A 13,159-nucleotide genomic window follows, 5' to 3' on the forward strand; every position below is an offset into this window, starting at 1 on the left:
ACCTTTTCCTCACATTCTGTTTAGGTCTCATCATGGATTACCACCATCTGAGGACTTAGAAAAGCAAATGTTAAAGGCAAACAGCAACAGTGTTACAGAAGCCTCTCACAATAAGGTAAGGGTAAACTCAGAGATCAGTGAGAAATATTGTTTCCTTGGGCATTTTACGTACTCATACCCCTAGCCTCACGCTCAAAAGCTATGGCCAACTCTCAGTCATAATGCAACATTTCCATGTATAAGGATTCCTTCGGCAGACCTCAAGATAGTGTAATATGGTGATACCATAGCTCAAGATAGTGTAATCTTGCAGATAGAAAGCATTGTGTTTAGAAGTCAAATTTCTGGCAGCACGTAACAGATGTAAACTCACCAGATGTGCTTAACAGAGAATTCTTTCAGTGCAAAGCAAGTTAATAGTTGAAGAAAATATGAATAACTGGAAAAGGAAGGGTGATAGTAGGTAAAATTCCCCCAGTTTATGTTAGCTGGGCTGAAAACTGCAGTGGTTCAGGAGTTGTTTCATGGACGAGGCTGCTACTATAAACTTGGCAAATTCTACGAGAGGGGCAATTAACAATTTTAGATACTGAATTTTAATGTACTGTTGCAAGTCTATTAGAGATCTTGGAAATGCATTGCATTTTCCAGGAATCCCAGTCCCATCACCACTAAATTTGCCATAATGTTATTAGAATGTTTTCCTAAGAAAACCATTCCAGATGTTCATAGGAGAAAAAGACCAAAGTTCAGTAGCTGAGAGATCTATGCTCAGAATCCTCAGCACACCACCGCTGGGATGCTAGAGACACTAACATACAAGGTGGAACTGACTGTTGAATGGAAGCAGGATCCCACACACTTTCATTCAAGTCATGGGAGTCCTGTAGGTTTCATCAGATTCATTTTCTCTGAGCTATCATCCTAATGCACACACCCATGTGCAGACACCCCTCATTGCCCTTAATTTAAATCACCCTTAAAAAATTAAAGAGCTTCCTTATTCTGAATTTGGAAGACTGTAAACTCTTTGAAGAAATGAGACGATATTTAAACAATGAAAGCCCCATTCAGAAGAATGAGTGCCTATAAATAGTTTTCAGTTCTCTTAGAGACTGGCTTCAACACACAGGTTGTTTCTGGCCTATGTTAATTTGGTGAAAGCCATATCTCCAACTCATGCTAATGGCATCTCAGCTCAGATGGCTTCAGTGATTTCTGGGAGACATCTTCCAAATAGCATCTGACAGAACAGATGCTATTAAACATGTGTAAGCATATTGGAATCTGTCTGTATCAAGGTGAGAATCTTGATTGAAAGCCCTTGAAATGGATTAGGCTTTCACAGTCCTCTTCTGTATTATCACTGACTGTTTTCTGCTAGCTATCGTGCTGCATATCTCTGTTGTTCTCTATGTTTCTCCTGCTGCCCTGCCCTGCAGTCTTATCATTCCCTGTCTTTGGCTCCTTGCTTCCAATCCTTTTGCTTTTCAAGGTAATGATGAGATATTGAAGAGACTCTGTTTATCTAGTCTCAAGAGGTTCAGGGAGAGCTGAATATCTCTGGAATATCTCCAAAAAATTCCTCTCTACCTAAGCCATTTACTACACTGTATTGAGGTGTATTTGAGGTGCCCAGGTCTCTACTGTGGCTACCAGAAACAAATTTTATTGAAGCAGAGCGAATAAGACACCTACAGCCTGACACATTCAGAGAAATACAATTGATTTCCACAAGAAAGCCTGATCCTCCAGCACTGAAGGCTCATCTTCAAAGAAGTTTAAAATCTTTCTCAACTGTACTTAGACTAAAGGATAGCTGGGAAAAAGATGGATGGGTTATTCCCTGGAGGGCAAAAATAAAGATCAAGTGCCTATTTGGGACAGTGCATTTCGAAGGAGCTTCATTCATTGAAAGCTTAGGATCCATCTGCTTATTCCATGGGTCTGAAGGGGATATAAATATATTAAGACCAGTTGAATGATTCTGCTGGGTCAGAACAACTATCCGTCTAAACCAAGTACCCTGCTACCAAAAGTATCTATGAACAAATATCTAAGAAATGTCACGTACATAAGACACTTCCTCCTAAATCTCTCTCAGGCCTCAACTTCTTCCAGTTCAGGGACTTCGTGGCTTGGATGTGGTTTTTCAGTGTATGTAACAACTCTCACTGTATTTCTCTTCCATGCACTTGTGTAGTATCGCTCTGAACCCATGTAAACTTTTAGTACCCTGAAGTAATTTAACAATAATAGTCTACTGTGTGAGTAATCAAAATATTTTTTTTGTATTGGACCTGGCTCATGTTATCTTTATTTGATGCTCTCCAGTTCTTGTACTAAAAGACACTGAACAATGAATGCCTACCTATCCATGGCACGCTTATTTTGTAAATATATACCACATCACCCCCAGTTACCCCTTTTCCTGACTGCAGTACTTGGCCTGTTCATCTATCCTTAATATGACAAGCCATTCATGTCCTTGATGATCCTTGTTGGCTTTCTCTCAACCTTCCCAAAATCTAAAGTATTTTCTGAGATGACTGGAAGAGAAATGCACATTGGATTCAAACGGTGGACAAACCGTGGATTTATATAGTCACAGAATAATGTTCCATTTTCTTCTGTATTCATTTTCTAATAACATCAAACATTTGAGTTGCTCTGTTGACTGCTACTGAGTATTGAACTGTTGTTTAAATGGAGCCACCTGCAAGAGACCCAGGACCTCCTGAGTGGTGAAGAACAGTTTAAAGCCCATCATTTTATGTGTGAAGTTAGGAATATTTTTTTCCCATGCTCGTAACTTTGCATTTAGCTGTACCAAACATCATCTGTCGTTTTATTACACATTTTATTCTCTTTCTCAGTTTTGTTCTAAGACTTCATACAGTCAGCCTGCACTCTTGCTAGACTGATAAATGTGGTATCACCAACAAGCTTTCTAATTCCACTATTCTACCATTTCTACGTTTTCTTATGAATATGTTGAACAGTAGAGGTCATAGCATGGACCCCTGAAAAACTCCTTTTGATTCCTAGTCCACTGAAAGAACTAATTGTTTGTTCTGTTCCCTATCTTATAATCATCAAGACCTTCCCTCTAAGAGCTGCTTTTGGTGAGGGCCTTTGTCAAAGCCTTCTGGAATTACAAATAGACCCTGCCCCACAAGCTTGTTGACACCTTCACAAAAAAAGCAGCATTACGGTCTTTTATATTAAAGCTTCACTGACTCTATCTGGATGGATTATTTATGGTACAATGCTTATGCAGTTGCCTGCTAACTCTTTATAGTTTCTATTAGTTTATCCAATATGGACATCAGTCTGATGTTCCTATAATTCTCCACTGGGACCTCTGCATATGTTATCCTCCAGTCTTAAGTACCCAGACTGCTTTAAATGAAAGGTTACACAAGTCTCTCAGCAATTCAGCTATTACATCCTTGAATTACTTCAAAACTCTTGAGTGATTACCATCTGGTCTTGGCAATATGTTACTGTTCTTTATATCATTTGTTCCCAAACTCCTTCTGTAGTCACTTCAGTATCTTTTATGACCTGAACTAACCCAAGAGTTTCTCTTTACCCCTGAGTAGGCCAGGGTGTAAAGCAGTTGAATGACTAATGTTTTTTGGAAAGCACGGATCTTGCTGATGACATTTGGTATGGGCTGGGCTACGGTTTGATTATATTGCCTCTGCTAACCAGTAATTGAATGTGTAAAAGTACTCTAAAGGGAAGTGATCATGTGATACAGAGAAGATCATTGGTTGTCATTAGTTGTCAGAAGTGGCTGTGCTTTGAACACTGGCTGCATTGTTTGGAAAAGAAATGCTGTGAAGTCAGGAGTACCAGCACTGAGGCAGCCCACCCAGCTACACCACCCAGCATCTGGTGTCTTGCCACAGAACCACAGTTTTTCTCTTGAAGGAGAGACATTAGTGAGCATTGCAGGAGTGTGGTTATGAATCAGGAGCTACATGCTGTGTGATGGCAGGTCCCAAGGAGCACAGCTTGGGCAAAATCTTTCCTTGTCACAGCCTAACTACAGCCTCCAGAGAGCTCACAGCTCAAAGCAGAGCACACAGGAACAGGGCTGCCCAGAACAGCAGGGTGTTATATATGGCTTTTCATAAAAGCAATTATAAATGGCTTTTCTTACACTTGGAAGCCAACAATTTTTTAAGGCAAGGATGACATTGTCTTGCCTTATGCTGGTCCCGGTTTAAGCTGAGTCCCTGTGTTGAAGCGGGGGTGTTGTGTTTGGTCTGTGCAGGGGGTTGAACCTGAGTACTGGCATTGGTTTGGCTCCATGTCTGTGGGTGCCCCCATGGTTCATTTTGCCTCAGACTGGGGGGGACAGGTAGAGGCTGTGGGGCCGGGGGTGTCAGGGTGCAGTGAGGACCAGTTGCCCTTCCCTGAAGGCTGGCACTGCTTGAGGGAAAGTCTGCAAATCATCTCCGCTTGCCAGCTGATTTCTCCCTGGGTCAGCAGAGCCAATCCTCATGACTTCCAGGCCTCACAAAAATTTTTCCTCCTCTTTGCTTTCTAATAAAAGAGAACACTTGGATCAGTTCATACTGTTCCTTCAAGCTTTTTTATTTCACTGTCTCTACAGTGAAAAGATTATAGATCTTTTCCTGTCATCTTTCAGCTCCGCACTGCTTCTGGCTCCGTAAGTTGCATAGGCGGATGGCACTAAAAGCATCAAAACAAAACCCTGGAATATACACGTAGACATTTCTTAGGCATTTGCATGAGACTAATTCTATAATTTATCAGGTTGAGCCTTGAGAGAGCACGTTCTCTCTCTGACCAAGAGCAGAGTAGTGTGAGGTAAGACACTGTTGGTCAAGACATAACCGTGGCTATGAGTACATTACTTGCTTAAGTGAGTTTTCATCATTGACCTAAAACATAATATTTAAGATAAGGCTTAATATCAGGTGCTTTTTCCTTAACAGCACATTACAGTGAACTGATCTCATTTTATCAGTTCATGAGTCCCATCAACCCATGGCTACATTCATGTCTTAATGAGAGTTGCTCAATAGTGGGCACTGTGGCAACTGCATAGAATTTAAAATAAAAATCTGTTTCAGATGTAGCATTATCTTCTAAAAAAACCCAACCCTTTCCTGTTGTAAATAGTTAATAGTGGAAGGAGTGGTAAAAAATTAGCAAGAAATTGCAGGAAGGTTTATGCTAGACTTAAAGGCTAAAGGACAGATAGAAAGATAGGACGAGATTTTAGGGATCTGGGAAAATCATGACGAGAAACGACAGTAAGTTTGTCTAAGGGTCAGACCCATTTCCCTGCTTTTGGCCACCTGAGAGGTAGATGCACAGTCTAAAAGGATCTGGCACTCTGGTCAATGGGAAAAATATGTCAAGTCCCATCTCAAGATGGAGTGAACTGCTCTTTTGGAGGTGTTTATGCTCCAGGTGGACTGTGGAGGATGGCTAGGCCACTAGCCTGGGTAGCTAAAGTTACCAGAGATGAACTCCAGACCTAGTCTAGTCTTGAGCAAGGCTTTTAGGGTTCAATTTTAAAAGAGGCAGCCTTATAATTTCATATGTGGCAGTATGTGTGGGACATGCCACTGACTTGAAGGTACCTTTTTCTGCTTGCAATTGGGGCGAGTCTTTAAGTTATCCTCTGTGAAGATTTTGCAAAACTCTGTTGTTGACGTTGGATCTTATCCTAATTCCAGATTTGATGTCTTGGAATAGCTGGGGCAATACGTGCCAAAAAGTCAGCAATTGTGCACGCCGATGCCTGAATTCTACCTGGTGAGTTGGATGCTTTTGTGACTCTAAAAACTGTTTCTTCTTCTTTGATTTCGGAGTCTTACTTTTCTCTGTTATATACAATACAATGGCACCTGAGTTGTAGGTGTGTTGAAAGGATTAATGAATTAAGGCTTGGAAAATTCTGTAGAAAATGTAAAAATGCTTTAGAAAAGCATTCAGTCATTTTCTATATTGTTTTAATTTTTGAAGATCTGATTACCACATTAATTAAACCAACTAATTAAAGTAATCTTGCAGTGTAATTTGCAATCCCCTAGTAGATCTTCTTTGATTTGAATCTCAGATTTCCTTACTTTGCTCTTTCCTTTGTCTTGATCTCTTTCCAAACTATAAACTAGCACCAGTTTAGCACACAGTCTGGCTTTTCTTAGGAGTCTCTGTGCTGGGAGCGGACATAATGATCAATAGTAACTCTTCCTGTTCCCAACTGCTGCTCACAGATGGACCAGCAGTTTTTAAGTCCTTCCTTGCTCCCTCAGTAGACTAAACTTGGTACTCAGCATGCTCTGAGTTCAGCCCTATTTTTTTAAATAGCAAAACCTCCCTGATGCCTAAGGGCCAGGTGAGGAGTCTGTAGAGGGCCTGCAGTGAAAAGAGATGGAAATACAGATCTCTCACCTCTCCTTTTCTTATCCTTTCCCCACCTCCTGCACCTAAAAGTTCTGAGGTCCCTTCCCATTGCCTCTTAGCGAAAACATCTCCTAAGCTTTACAGAAGCAAATGGCTGGATAGGGCCAAAGGAAGAGCTGTTCAAAGAAAATGGTGCAAGAAAACTGCAGAATAGAAAAAAATAATAATTGTAGATGCAATAAAAAGAATAAGGGAGAAATTTTTGGCTTACACCCATATTTTTCCCCCATTTACTCAAATTTCCTTTTACTCTTCACAAACAGTTTTGGACAATGTTTCACGAACAAAGTGATCTCCAAGCAGAAGACTGAGATGGTTAGCTTTGTGGTTGAATTCATGCACAAATATTCTTTTTTTCTGGCTCAGAATTCGATGGTTTCAACGTTATTCATTCCTGAGCCACCTTTCCAAATAGGTAATTTCAAGGTGACTTGATGAATGTCCAGATCACATACAGAGTGTTTAGGTCCCACTATAGGTTGTCAGCACTTCTCTTCAAGGCTTACTCTGAATGCTGCATCGTAAATCCCAAATGCTTCATTGTAAACCCATTGAAAACATATGAGGCCATGGAATGAAGAACAGGTTTTGCTATAAACTGTATGTTGGTCAGCCCCTATTGAAAGGTAGCTGACTTGTCTGTGCTTATAAATGATACTAAAAGTTGCTAAAATCTGTGCTTCAGGCTACAGTTTGGCTAAGTAAAGGTCAGTTTAAAAGCTGATCTGTAAACATTTAATCAGAATCTGACTTTAAGTGCCTTTGTCATATTACAACACTGTCCATTAAATGCAGTTTTAGTATTGGATCATATTTTGGATTACTATCAAGTGCACTTCAAACTGTTAAGAAACGCCACTCTTTACTACAGAACATTGATCTGAATTTCTAAAGTGACTCAGATGGAAAATGGTTTTGAAAAAAAAAAGGCTATTTAGTTACTGGAAAGTCTCACTCAGCAGATCAGAGAATAGCTTTAACTATTCAGCCTAGACAGATATATATATCTACAGTCACATACGATTGCATAGCTAATATTACACATACTGTTGTGCAAAAATTGCTGTTTGTCTTCCAGATTTGCCCATCTCTTTAATTAAGTCAGTCCATAAAGACATACAGTTGTTTGTATATTTTAGCAAAAGAAGCCTGCAGTTCTGCTTAAAAACCAGAAAGGTAACTTTGAATTTTTCAATGTTTTAATCTATTAGATCCCCTGACGTTTGTCCTGATCATCTTTGTCATGAAAAGCAGTATTTTACAGTTTTATCTCTACTTTCAATCTACTTCTTTATATCGCAACACAAGTCATTCTCAATGGTGCTATAATTCAATGGTTTCTTCTAGGCTTAGAGCTTCTTGAGGTGTATAAGGCAGTAGCATTTAACAAGCATACAGGCAGTCTTTTGTAAGGATGGTCTTTGGCTGTGAGACCTGCCAGGGCAGTGCTCTTGTGACTTATGGACACTTTCCATTCCCAGAAGGCCAGTGGGAACGCAGAGCTCGATGTTACTGTGATGGCAATGGGGCTTCTCATCGCCCAGGCCATTTCCCTGGCAATATGTGCAGAATGGGACAATGTTAGTGAGGAGGTAGTGGCTACCTTATTCCTGCTCCCACAGCACTTCTAAAGGAGAGCGTTTCTCCTTACAGGATCAAACCTAAAAAGCAGTATTTGATTGTGTCCTTTGTGTATATAAAACGGTCCACAAAATGGAATGAACAGCAGGAAATAAAAAGCAGAGGAACATAAGCTTCTTTGTGGTAATGAAGAAAATTAAAATGGTCTTCTGGAAAGTAATGCTCTTTCTATGTGATAAATAAAACACTTTGTTTTTCTTCACTTGCTGCCTTCCATTATGTAGTTATGAATTATAAAAAGACCTTTGTGGCTTTCTGCACATTCCTAAGAACACAACAGTCATTTTCCTCTTTCTGTCTCTTAGGAAGAAGACTCTAAGTACACCATCATCAGATACTTTCATATGAGGATTAGTTATTAATGCTCCGTACTGTAAGAGATAGAAACAGCTAGATGACTCCTAATGCACTTCCAAATATTCCCAAAGAGTGGCTGTGGAAACACTCTCCAGATTTGCATTCAGAAGGTAATGACCTGATAGTAAAAGAAAGCTAAATTGGACTGATAGAAACATATTGTCACTGTGTCTTAAATCCAAATCACCTACTGGGTTTCTATTTTGCTTCTGTCATTTGCTAGGTAATGAAGGATTGACTTCTAACATTCATTATAACATGGCATTATAGTTATGACCGAGAAAACTCTCTCATACTAAAACCTGCTATTCAGCTGCATAAAACTTTCTGGCAAAATTACCCTTTGGGCTGAAACTACTTATGCTTGTTCTCCTCCCAGAAGTAATTTGTCTTTTAAAAGTATTACAATGCTCTTTAGTGGTGGTGAGACAAATACATTATAGAAAAAGGAAAAGAAAAGAAATTACTTTGTTACAAAATGTGATTCTTTGATCATTAAGAAATGACTAACAATTACAACTTCAGACTTGCTGGGTTTCATACCCAAGGAGCACAGGTGATTGTTCTGTGTTTGGAAAAGTTTAATAGGTTAGAAATATCAGCACAATCTCACCAATTCCATTTACCTTTTCAAGGCAACCATGAGTCATTTTGCAAAAATATGTTCAGGGTATCTGCGAGTGTTTGTGTTTTTGTGCTGGCAATGGGACACTCCATGTTCACAGAGGACTGTGTGGCTAACAATGAAGTTCTGACTTTTTGGAGTTCTACTGGAAAAATTGGCCCTTGGTACTTATTCTTTTGCTTCCCCTCCTATAGGTTATAATGAGAAGGAACCCAAATTCAGCACTAAGCAGCAACTATTTAAAGCTGATTGTGAATGATATTTCTTTTCTTGTTCAATAAGAATTGTCTTGCCTGTATAAAACTTAAAAAAAGGAAGCAACATGCCAATGAATTTTCATGTACACAGTTAAAGTTTTAAGTAAACCAGTGGAACTGGGTAGGCAAATCATTTATGAAATGAAGATCATTTTTTTTCATTATTATTTTCAGACTGCAGAGGAATTGAAAGAGCATTCAAATGTAGCGTATGAGAAATAGCTTATGTTCAGCTATTCATCTTGTTGGAGGCATGAAGAAATTCATTGGTTGTTCCATCCCTTGGTTTTGCAAAGCTGCAGCTGTCACTGTAGGAGTTATGCCCAGGAATAAAAGTAGTGTCAGTGAAATGACTCTTACTACCACAAAGAGAGACTACTAGTCTAGTAAGGTGACCAGGAAAATAGAAGTACGTTGGGATGCCTTTCTGACTGAGACATTTTATTTCAAATCATACAGAATGTCTCTTGTTTACGAGAGACTTTAAGAAATTTACAAAATAAAATCTAGCAGTAAAGCCTGCCAGACTTTTGAGTCTGTGCATGTCCCTTCATTCTACTGCAGTTGGCAATAGTGCACCATAACGGCAGTCCATCAGAAACCTGCTATTCTGCTCTAGTAACTTTATACCAACTCTCAGCGGTCAAATAATCATGTGATTTCCCCTCTATTCGATGCACACAGCGAAGTCTGGTCTACAGGCTGGGCCATACCTGGAATAAAGGGAAACTGTGTCACCTGCAACCTTATTCTATCACTTTGAGGTTAAGCTAAACCCAGTAACCATAAGAAGAGCTGATTTGGCTCATCACTTCCAAATCTGATGTAATATTTGGGAGTTTTAGAGTAACTATCAGAATTCTGTTCGGCTATATAAATAAAAAGAGGGGAGGTCAATTGTGGTTCCCCAAAATTCCCCTTCAGGTCAAGGCTGACATGTTTTCAGCTGTGATGGTGATACAGTCTATGAACAGAAGGCATTGTTCCAGGAATCACATTGCAGGCTAGATAGATTAGTAAGTCAATATTAAATGGGAAAATTGATTTTAAAGAAGTCCCTGTGATTTTATGGGGCAAGAGAAGTGAGAGGATTCTGTCACAACAAACCAGTCCTCACTAGTGAGAGCTGTCGCCCAGGGACAGGTCATAAAGCTATAGGAAAGAAAACAGAATGTAGCTAGAAAAGAGAGAAGGGAGTCAGAATTAACAGCAGGATGTAAGGCAAATACTGCAAAACCCACCTAAGACACAGTAAAACCCAAAGAAACGAATCTGTGAATTTCCCTTTGGCAAGTCTCCCCCAGTGGAGGCTGAAGCTTATGCCTAAGCTTTTTGGTCTTCATTTCATTATGCACCAGGTGTTCAGGCACGGCCTGCACCTCAACTTGACAGAGGCCTGAAAGGCACAGTGGCAAATAAGGGGGCGGTCACGAATGTATTAAGGTATTTCATTGCATCACTGATCCTTAGTGCTCTAAGAGATCTAGTTTTATATCTTCCGAATACTTTGAGGTTTATGATTTTACAATAGAAATGTAAATCAGAGCCAAACTTGGGCAGCTGGTATTTAGGATTATAGGCCTGTTTTTCCTCCAAAGGCTGATTCTTTCAGTCTGTGCCCCAGTACTTGGAGGACATGGCTGTAGTGCATCAAAGCTTGATTTATCTCAAAACTGGCAGTGTTCTAGGTTCTTCCAGTCACCAGAAATAGCCTCTGGTATCTCAAATAGGAGAGCAGAAACATTAGGGTGGGGGATAAAAATCTTATATATTTCTTTTGAGATTGAAATTCCTCAGGAAAATAAGCCTGTTTCATTTTAATGACCAATGTTTGAAATGCACAAAGTCTACACCTTAGCTTCTTCCATCCTCCGCCCCCAGAGCCCTGGTTATCAGCACTATAGACGGCTTAAAAATGCAGTGAAATTTAACAAAAGCTGCAAAATCCACTTTTAAAGCTATCACTCTGGCCAGAGTTTGCGTTTTGTGCCTTGCTTTAAATGAGAGCTTTTCTGAACAATGGGTGATCTTAAAGGAGACCTACAAAAATTTTTATTTTAATATTGCCACTTACCATCTTCTGAACTCCTTATGAAACCAGTTTCTCACTCCTCCTCTCTTGCCCCAACAGCATAAAACATACTGTCAGCCTTTTCTTTTTCTAGCTCTGAAATACCTAGGCTCACTAAGAATTACTGGTTTCCACTGAACCCTGAAACAGTGACAAGAGCTAACCTGTTTCAGCCAATGCACCAGTGAAGTCGGCAGGAGCAGCCCACTCTGCAAATGCAGCAATGGGCTAGCAAATTAGCTGTGACAGAATTTGCAAGAATACGTTTAGCCTATCTTTGCTCCACATGCCCACATTTGCACATTCCTCTGTGTTACGGGATAAAGTAAAGCACCCTGAAGTATACTCAGCATCCCCTAAAAAGGTCTTTGAACTCAAAGCATTATAAATAACAAACACCAACAAGGGGGAGTCTAGATGATTCCTCTTCTTTGAGCAAGTTGGAGAGCTGAAACAAGGTTTATGTTAATAAGATTGAAAAAGGGTGCCACTCACAATTTGGAATCTGCTAAGGAGGACTGAATGATTCAGCTAGCTCTGGGAATACTTGTCTGGTGCAGGGAAAAGGAGGACAGGGGCTGCACTGAGCAATGATACACATGTGGACCTGCTGCCAGATTTGCCAGAAAGACTTGGTATAAAAAAAAGGTCCCTTCCAGGCAGGAGGTTTTTTATTTTGTTCTTTCTCTATTTGAAGCTTACAGATTTTCTGTTGGAATAATTATCCAGCTGATGCAGGCACACAGTGTCTTATAAAAATTGTGCTTATGGGCGTATGCACTTGTTTGTCTCTCTCCACAGTAATTTTTGAATGAGGTGTGTGACATCACCCAAACTTGAGAGAGAGATGAGGGTCTGGAAGATAATACGGGAGGAGACCAGGAACCTTGTTGCAAACACCCCAATGGTGAGTGCAGTGGGAACCCCACAGAGCAGAGCCTCCTGGCCTTAGACCTGTCCCAGCTCCATGCAGAATTTCAGCCAAAACTTGCATCTTTCTATAAAGCAATATCAACCAGCCTCAAGACATCAACCTGTAGAAACCAGGCTTCTTCAGTCGCAGGATTCAGTAAATGATGTCTTTTCTGCAGATATTCAAGCACAGAGTAACTCAAGGTGGGGGATGAAGGGGTTTCCTCTTCTCTTTCCTGCTTTGCAGTAGAACCCTCCCGCAAGGTGTATTGTGCCTGTCCTGTCGTAGGGGTGGGAGGGAGGCTGTGCATGATGCAGGTCCCCAGGACCATCATGATGACTGCTTATCATTTACCTTCTGCAGCTCTGATTCTGGTGTGAGAGGTGTATGCGGGTATAGCTCTGCCTAAGGGCAGAGCCTCACTGTGGGTACTTCCTCTAGACCCCCAGCTCCGTGTACGGATGATGCCCATAAGTAGTTCATCACAAGATTAATCCAGCGCCAGTGAGCTAGAAACTCAGGACTACAAGGGGTTACTTTTTTCCTCCTTTTCTCCTCCAGGTGAAAATCCGCTTGACACAATCCAGGCTACGCTGAAGGCAGTGCTCTGAAATGTGCAATAGGTTATTTTTGCCTTGGCAGTACACTCCAGACATAGCAACAGTATTAGAAGACAAAGGGTATGAAGCAGTAAAATATGCCAGATTTGAGTATTTGACCAAGATACTAACAAAGCTGGCAGTGTTGGCAGGGCTACATGCCAGTGATCTCATAGAGCAAATGCATGCAGATTCCTTTTTTCATATTGAAATTACCTCTTTTTCTTTTTCATGAAAGAGGGG

The sequence above is a fragment of the Numenius arquata genome, chromosome 7, assembly GCF_964106895.1.
Source record: "Numenius arquata chromosome 7, bNumArq3.hap1.1, whole genome shotgun sequence".
Classification (NCBI taxonomy): domain Eukaryota; kingdom Metazoa; phylum Chordata; class Aves; order Charadriiformes; family Scolopacidae; genus Numenius; species Numenius arquata.